This window comes from Neodiprion lecontei, chromosome 5, assembly GCF_021901455.1.
Source record: "Neodiprion lecontei isolate iyNeoLeco1 chromosome 5, iyNeoLeco1.1, whole genome shotgun sequence".
Taxonomy (NCBI): domain Eukaryota; kingdom Metazoa; phylum Arthropoda; class Insecta; order Hymenoptera; family Diprionidae; genus Neodiprion; species Neodiprion lecontei.
The window spans coordinates 6,839,141-6,848,874 of NC_060264.1; positions in this window are offsets into that span (position 1 = coordinate 6,839,141).

Here is a 9,734-nt window from a genome sequence, read left to right on the forward strand (position 1 = left end):
AAAACGTGATGCATACTATAAATTTTATAATTTTCCAGGAGACAAACTAGATTATCTACAATAATACGGCTATAATATGAAAATAGAAGAATTATTCATTTCGAAATGGGATTCTATTCGACACGCGCTCGATGTATTCCATCACATTAATATTCATAATTATTCCAACGACTTTTCATTTTCTCTCTCGATCTTGAATTTTCGGAGGCATGGAATCGAAACGCTGTTTTAGCTAGTCGCAAGTGAAATACTTCACGTTGGGTAGAGAAGGAGATTTGTTTTTCGTAAAGAATATGGAAAAAAAATTAAGAGTAACTGTAATACATCACGGATGCGCTAATTTTGATCGAGACGAAATGGATGCTCCGTATATGAGACAGTATTAAACGCAGTGTCCTGATTTGAAGACCTAAAAAGATGATTGTCGGCGATTTTTTTTTTTTTTTGATAGGGACAGAAAGAACGAAGCTTCTTAAAACTTCGAGTGTATTTTAACACCCATTTGAAAGGTACGAGCAAAAATTTTTATCATCCTAGTGTCGCAGAACGGCAGCGTTTATTAGCTGACCCGTTAACTAAAGAATATATCTTAAGTCAACGGCTGACCATCGAAGGGCCAAGCCGCTTGAGTCTGAAATCGGCAGGAAAGATAAAGTGCGTATTTCTTGTCTGAAATGTGAAAACTAAAATCATCATATATCATATCATATTATCGTACATCATACATGATACATCATCATACGTCATACATCATGCATAGTATTAAAGTGCGAAACTAAAGTTTGGATGTCGGATGTTTGGCTGTTCGGAAAGTGACGTCACTCAAAATTTTTTTTCTCTTGACGTCATCGATCTATAGTAATGAGCTAGCCAAATTCCTCAGTCTGGAAACAACCGCGCCGTAGCGCGGACGGATGAGAATCGCGCTCCGCAAATTTCGTGTACCGGGTTCTCTTCCTCCTGGATCCTGCGTTCCGGGTTCACTTCCTGGAGCAACTCGAATTCCAGGACAAGCGCTCCGTAGTTTCTGCGCTCCAGGTCGGTACCTGGTGAAACTCGACTTCAGGAAGAAGCGCTCCGTAGTTTCTAAGCTCCAGGTCCGCTACCTGATGAAATTAGACTTCCAGGACAAGCGCTCCGTAGTTTCTAAGCTCCAGGTCTGCTACCTGGTGAAATTCGACTTCCAGGACAAGCGCTCCGCAGTTTCTGCGGTCAAGTTCCACTACCTGCAGGAACTCGACTTCCAGGACAAGCGCTCCGTGGTTCCTGCGCTCCTAGTTATGGCTGTGCAGGTTTTTGAACTGGTGACTTTTGACCAAGCGCTCCGTAGTTTCTACGCTCAAGGTTCACTACCTGGAGAAACTCGACTTCCGGGACAAGCGCTCCATCGTTCCTGCACTCCAGGTCCGCTACCTAGCGAAACTCGACTTCAAGGAGAGGACGAGGAGGACGAGGATTTGTGCTCAATGAGTTAAACATTTTTATATTATTCAATGGCAATTGTAATTATATTTCATCTAAAATTTATCAAACTTGTCTTGTTTACAATAAATTATTTCAATTCATTTTTCGCGCAAGCACAAATTCAGTAGCTATAAATGCGCTGATAAAATTTGTTATATTATTAATTAATTAATTGATTATACCAATCCTTACACAATATTTTTTATGTGTTCTTATGCTGAAAATATTAATAACTATTCAAGGTATAACTTGAGGTGGTTATGGGTGGTTGTTGGAGGTGGTTGGCGGTGGTTGGAGGTAGTCGGAGGTGATGGAAGGTAGTCGCATGGTGGGGTGGTGGGGTAGTGGGGTGATGGGGTCATGAGGTAGTGGGGTGATTTGCATTTTTGGTGACATTTTTCGCGATTTTGAAAAAAGCTGGAATAAATTCGTTCTGGCATTATTCCGACGTAATTTTGCGAGACAAATCATTTAAGCGCAGTTCCGATACGCTGCGAGCAGCGGATCAGAAATTACAGCTAAAAAACCAGAACCTGTGTTTTCGACATTTTTCAGCAGGTGCTTTTTCCTCCGTAACTTCTTTCCTGTTGATCCCACGCTCTTTTCGCTGCATTCTCTGAGTTCCTGGGGATCCAATTAGTCAGGAAAGGGTCATACAAGTCGAATCTGAGACCACAAATTTTTGGCTCCAAAAATGAAGAAAGAAGTAAGGCTAACCCCTTTCCATTTTTGGCGAAAGTTTTCGCGATTTTGAAAAGTGCTGGAATGAATTCTTTCTGGCACTAATCAGACGTAATTTTGCAAGACAAATCGATTAAGCGCAGTCCCGATACGCTGCGAGCAGCGAATCAAAAGTTACAGCCAAAAAACAAAACCTGTGATTATATGAATCCTTACGTAATGTTTTTGATGTGTTCTTATACGGGAGAGATCAACGGGAGAGAAGATACGAGGAAAAAAGCACCTGCTGAAAAATGTCGAAAACACAGGTTATCGTTTTTTGGCTGTAATTTTCGATGCGTCGATCGCAGCGTATTGGGACTGCGCCCAATCGATTCCTCTCGCAAAATTACGTCGGAATAGTGCCACAATTAATTTATTCCAGCACTTTTGAAAATCGCGAAAATTTTTGCCAAAAATGCAAAGGGGTTAGCCTTACTTTTTTTTCATTTTTGGAGCCAAAAATTTGTGGTCTCAGATTCGACTTGTATGACCCTCCCTGACTAATTGGATCCCCAGGAACTCAGAGAACGCAGCGAAAAGAGCGTGGGATCAACAGGAAAGAAGTTACGAAGGAAAATGCACCTGCTGAAAAATGTCGAAATCTGAGGTTCTGATTTTTTGGCTGTAACTTTTTATTCGCTGCTCGCAGCGTATCGGGACTGCGCTTAATCGATTTGTCTCGCAAAATTGCGTCCGAATAGTGCCAGAAAAAATTTATTCCAGCACTTTTCAACTATTAATCCTCACGTAATATTTTTGATGTGTTCTGATACTGAAAATATTTATTGCTATTCCAGGTACAACCCGAGGTGGTTATCGGTGGTTGTTCGAGGTGGTTGGCGATTGTTGGAGGTGGTCGGAAGTGGACGAGGAGGAGGACGAACTGAACTGAGTCTCAAAGCCCTGTTGACATAAAAGCAGCTATTCGATAGAAATTATAGTTTATAGTTTACACAGCCCATTGCATGATATTTCATTATAAATACATATGTTTCAATGTATTTAGGAATAATTTATCAAATATACAGAGGTCATGTGCAAATAATAAATGAATTGATTCGACCGCAGTTTGATGTATTCATTAGAGCTTTAACAATAAATTTAAGCTTTGTTACTTCTTTTATTTTATTATGGATAATCGAAAACATTTCCGACTAATCGTGCTGTGGAAGCATAGGGATTAAACCAAATGTAGCAAAAGATTAGAAACAGTGTATGTAGAGTACGGGTATTTTTCTAATAATGCAAATAGAATAGAATACCACGCCTTGCGAATTGGCTTTCCAGTCAGAGATGAATGATGAATTTTAAGGACTGCATTATCGTTGTTGAATACTCTATGCCTCATGGGAAAAGAAAATCTGTAACGACAAACTTGATGCACCGGATCATCGTCGACTTTAATTTTTGAAATGTCCTACCATTTTCGAACGCCTCCTACCTCCCCCTGCCACCTCCGACCATCAACGGCCACTTTCGAGCACCCCCTATCACCTTCTGCCAGCGCCGACCACCTCCTACCATTTCCGAACACCTCCAACCATCCTATTTACCTATATTACCAGATTAGCTATGATATGAAAAGAGAAGAATTATTCATTTCGAAATGGGATTCTATTCGACGCGCGCTCGATATATTCCATAACATTAGTATTCATAATTATTCCAACTTTTCATTTACTCTCTCGATCTTGAATTTTCATAGGCATAGAATCGAAACGTTGTTTTAGCTGGTCGCAAGTGAAGTATCTGCGTTGGGTGGAGGAGCAGAATTGTTTTTCGAAAAGTATTCGGATGGAAAAAAATTCAGAGTAACTGTAATACATCACGGATGCGTTAATTTTGAACGAGATGAAACGGATGCTTCGTATATGAGACAGTATTTAACGCTGCGTAGTGATTTAAAGACCTAGAAAGGTGATAGGGAGAGAAAGAACGACGCTTCTTAACATTTCGAGTGTATTTTAACACACATTTGAAAGATACGAGCGAAATTTTTCATCATCCAACTGTCGCAGAACGGCAGCGTTATTAGCCGAGCCGTTCACTGAAGAATATATCCTCAATCAACGGCTGACCATCGAAGGGCCTGGCCGCTTGAGTCTGGAATCGGCAGGAGAGATGAGGTGTGTATTTCTTGTATAAAACGTGAAAACTAAAATCATTATACAACATACATCATACATCATACATCGTACATCATACATCATACATCATACATCATACATCGTACATCATACATCATACAACATCATACCTAGTATTACAGTTCGAAACCAAAGTTTGAATTTTCGGATGTTCGGAAAGTGACGTCACCAATCTAAAATCGGCTAGCCGAGTTCCTCAGTCTGGTAACAACCGCGCAGTAGAGCGGACGGTTGAGAGTCGCGCTCCGCAAATTTCGAGTACCGGGTTCTCAACCTTCCGGATCCCGCGCTCCGGGTCCGCTACGTATTTCGAGTACCGGGTTCTCAACCTCCAGGATCCCGCGCTTCGGGTCCGCTACGCGGTGAAACTCGACTTCCAGGATAAGCGCTCCGTGGTTCCTGGTTCATGTTTACAATAAATTATTTCAATTCGTTTTTCGCGCAACCCCAAATTCGGTAGCTGTCGGTCCGCTAATAAAATTTCTCGACTTCCAGGATAAGCGCTCCGTGGTTCCTGGTTCATGTTTACAATAAATTATCTCAATTCGTTTTTCGCGCAACCCCAAATTCGGTAGCTGTCAGTCCGCTAATAAAATTTCTCCACTTCCAGGATAAGCGCTCCGTGGTTCCTGGTTCATGTTTACAATAAATTATTTCAATTCGTTTTTCGCGCAACCCCAAATTCGGTAGCTGTCGGTCCGCTAATAAAATTTCTCGACTTCCAGGATAAGCGCTCCGTGGTTCCTGGTTCATGTTTACAATAAATTATTTCAATTCGTTTTTCGCGCAACCCCAAATTCGGTAGCTGTCGGTCCGCTAATAAAATTTCTCGACTTCCAGGATAAGCGCTCCGTGGTTCCTGGTTCATGTTTACAATAAATTATTTCAATTCGTTTTTCGCGCAACCCCAAATTCGGTAGCTGTCGGTCCGCTAATAAAATTTCTCGACTTCCAGGATAAGCGCTCCGTGGTTCCTGGTTCATGTTTACAATAAATCATTTCAATTCGTTTTTCGCGCAACCCCAAATTCGGTAGCTGTCGGTCCGCTAATAAAATTTCTCGACTTCCAGGATAAGCGCTCCGTGGTTCCTGGTTCATGTTTACAATAAATTATTTCAATTCGTTTTTCGCGCAACCCCAAATTCGGTAGCTGTCGGTCCACTAATAAAATTTCTCGACTTCCAGGATAAGCGCTCCGTGGTTCCTGGTTGATGTTTACAATAAATTATCTCAATTCGTTTTTCGCGCAACCCCAAATTCGGTAGCTGTCAGTCCGCTAATAAAATTTCTCCACTTCCAGGATAAGCGCTCCGTGGTTCCTGGTTCATGTTTACAATAAATTATTTCAATTCGTTTTTCGCGCAACCCCAAATTCGGTAGCTGTCGGTCCACTAATAAAATTTCTCGACTTCCAGGATAAGCGCTCCGTGGTTCCTGGTTGATGTTTACAATAAATTATCTCAATTCGTTTTTCGCGCAACCCCAAATTCGGTAGCTGTCGGTCCGCTAATAAAATTTCTCCACTTCCAGGATAAGCGCTCCGTGGTTCCTGGTTCATGTTTACAATAAATTATTTCAATTCGTTTTTCGCGCAACCCCAAATTCGGTAGCTGTCGGTCCGCTAATAAAATTTCTCGACTTCCAGGATAAGCGCTCCGTGGTTCCTGGTTCATGTTTACAATAAATTATTTCAATTCGTTTTTCGCGCAACCCCAAATTCGGTAGCTGTCGGTCCGCTAATAAAATTTCTCGACTTCCAGGATAAGCGCTCCGTGGTTCCTGGTTCATGTTTACAATAAATTATTTCAATTCGTTTTTCGCGCAACCCCAAATTCGGTAGCTGTCGGTCCGCTAATGAAATTTCTCGACTTCCAGGATAAGCGCTCCGTGGTTCCTGGTTCATGTTTACAATAAATTATTTCAATTCGTTTTTCGCGCAACCCCAAATTCGGTAGCTGTCGGTCCGCTAATAAAATTTCTCGACTTCCAGGATAAGCGCTCCGTGGTTCCTGGTTCATGTTTACAATAAATTATTTCAATTCGTTTTTCGCGCAACCCCAAATTCGGTAGCTGTCGGTCCGCTAATAAAATTTCTCGACTTCCAGGATAAGCGCTCCGTGGTTCCTGGTTCATGTTTACAATAAATTATTTCAATTCGTTTTTCGCACAACCCCAAATTCGGTAGCTGTCAGTCCGCTAATAAAATTTCTATAACTTTACAATCTTCTCATGATCTTTTTGGTAAAATATGTCGATAAAAAAATTATATCAAACCTTACACATTATTTTTGATTTGTTCTCACGCTGAAAATATTTATTAGTATTCGAGGTATAACTCGAGGTGGTTGGCGGTTTTCGTTGGAGGTAGTTAGGGGTGGTTGCGGGTAATCTCGGTGATTCAGGAGGAGGGGGACGAGGGTTTGTGCTCGGTGAGTAAAACACTTTTATAATATTTCATGGCAATTGTAATTATATTTCATCTGAAATATTACAAACTTGTCACGTTTACAATAAAGTATTTCAATTCATTTTTCGTGCAAGCACATATTTAGTAGCTATGAATAATCTTACACAATTTATTATATTATTAATTAATTAATTAATATTCTTATAATATTTGATGGCAATTGTAATTATATTTCATCTGAAATATTACAAACTTGTCACCTTTACAATAAATTATTTCAATTCATTTTTGGTGCAAGCACAAATTCAGTAGCTACGAATAAGCTTATACAATTTATTATATCATTAATTAATTATTTAATCAATTACTCAATTATATTAATCCTTACACAATATTTTCGATGTGTTCTTATACTGAAAATATTTATTACTATTCAAGGTATAACCTGAGGTGGTTGAAGGTGGTCGGAGGTGGACGAGGATTTGTGCTGGGTGAGTAAAACACTTTTATAATATTTGATGGCAATTGTAATTATATTTCATCTGAAATATTACAAACTTGTCACGTTTACAATAAATTGTTTCATTTCATTTCTCGTGCAAGCACATATTCAGTAGCTATGAATAATCTTGTACAGTTCATTGTATCATTAATTAATTGATTAATTACATTAATCCTTACACAATATTTTTGATGTGTTCCTATACTAAAAATATTCATTACTATTCCAGGTATTACCCGAGGTGGTCGGAGGTGGACGAGAAGGAGGACGAGCTGGACGAGGAGGAGGACGAGGTGGACGAGGAGGAGGCGGGGTGGGTCGGGGGAGAGGACCTCTCCTCTCCTCAGAGGAGGGGAGGAAGCGGGGTGGGTCGTGGGAGAGGACCTCTCCTCAGAGGAGGGGAGGGGGAGGGGTTGGGAAGGGGGAGAGGTGGGCGGGGAGGGGGAGGGGGAGGGGGGGAGGGGGAGGGGGAGGGGGGGAGGGGGAGGGGGGAGGGGGGGAGGGGTAGGGGGGGAGGGGGAGGGAAGGGGTGGGGTGGGGTGGGGCGGAGGGAGGGAGGGAGGGTGGGTGGGTGGGAGGGAGGGCGGGAGGGCGGGCGGGAGGGCGGGAGGGAGAGAGTGGAGGACGGATGTCGATGCGAGCCCATTAAAGTTAATAGAGCAAAACACCCCCCGCCCGCCCGCCCGCCCGCCCGCCCACCCTCCCTCCCTCCCTCCCTCCCTCCCTCCTCCCCACCCCACCCCACCCCACCCCACCCCACCCCACCCCGCCCCTTCCCTTCCCTTCCCTTCCCTTCCCTTCCCTTCCCCCCCCCCTCCCCCTCCCCCTCCCCCCCCCCTCCCCCTCCCGCCCACCTCTCCCCCTTCCCTGCCCCTCCCCCTCCCCGCCCACCTCTCCCCCTTCCCTGCCCCTCCCCCTCCCCTCCTCTGAGGAGAGGAGAGGTCCTCTCCCCCGACCCACCCCGCCTCCTCCTCGTCCACCTCGTCCTCCTCCTCGTCCACCTGGTCCTCCTCCTCGTCCAGCTCGTCCTCCTCCTCGTCCACCTCCGACCACCTCGGGTAATACCTGGAATAGTAATGAATATTTTTAGTATAGGAACACATCAAAAATATTGTGTAAGGATTAATGTAATTAATCAATTAATTAATGATACAATGAACTGTACAAGATTATTCATAGCTACTGAATATGTGCTTGCACGAGAAATGAAATGAAACAATTTATTGTAAACGTGACAAGTTTGTAATATTTCAGATGAAATATAATGACAATTGCCATCAAATATTATAAGAATATTAATTAATTAATTAATAATATAATAAATTGTATAAGATTATTCATAGCTACTGAATATGTGCTTGCACGAAAAATGAATTGAAATGATTGAATGTAAATATTTTCAGTATAGGAACACATCAAAAATATTGTATAAGGATTAATATAATTGATTAATTATTTAATAATATAATGAATTGTATAAGCTTATTCATAGCTGCTGAATATGTGCTTGCGCGAAAAATGAATTGAAATAATTTATTGTAAACATGACTAGTTTGAAATATTTTAAATAAAATATAATTACAATTGCCATGAAATATTATAAAAGTGTTTTACTCACCGAGCACAAATCCTCGTCCTCCTCGTCCTCCTCCTCGTCCACCTCCGACCACCTTCAACCACCTCAGGTTATACCTTGAATAGTAACAAATATTTTCAGTATAAGAACACATCGAAAATATTGTGTAAGGATTAATATAATTGAGTTATTGATTAAATAATTAATTAATAATATAATAAATTGTATAAGCTTATTCGTAGCTACTGAATTTGTGCTTGCACGAAAAATGAATTGAAATAATTTATTGTAAAGGTGACAAGTTTGTAATATGTCAGATGAAATATAATTACAATTGCCATCAAATATTATAAGAATATTAATTAATTAATTAATAATATAATAAATTGTGTAAGATTATTCATAGCTACTAAATATGTGCTTGCACGAAAAATGAATTGAAATACTTTATTGTAAACGTGACAAGTTTGTAATATTTCAGATGAAATATAATTACAATTGCCATGAAATATTATAAAAGTGTTTTACTCACCGAGCACAAACCCTCGTCCCCCTCCTCCTGAATCACCGAGATTACCCGCAACCACCCCTAACTACCTCCAACGAAAACCGCCAACCACCTCGAGTTATACCTCGAATACTAATAAATATTTTCAGCGTGAGAACAAATCAAAAATAATGTGTAAGGTTTGATATAATTTTTTTATCGACATATTTTACCAAAAAGATTATGAGAAGATTGTACAGTTATAGAAATTTTATTAGCGCACTGACAGCTACTGAATTTGGGCTTGCGCGAAAAACGAATTGAAATAATTTATTGTAAACATGAACCAGGAACCACGGAGCGCTTATCCTGGAAGTCGAGAAATTTTATTAGCGGACTGACAGCTACTGAATATGGGCTTGTGCGAA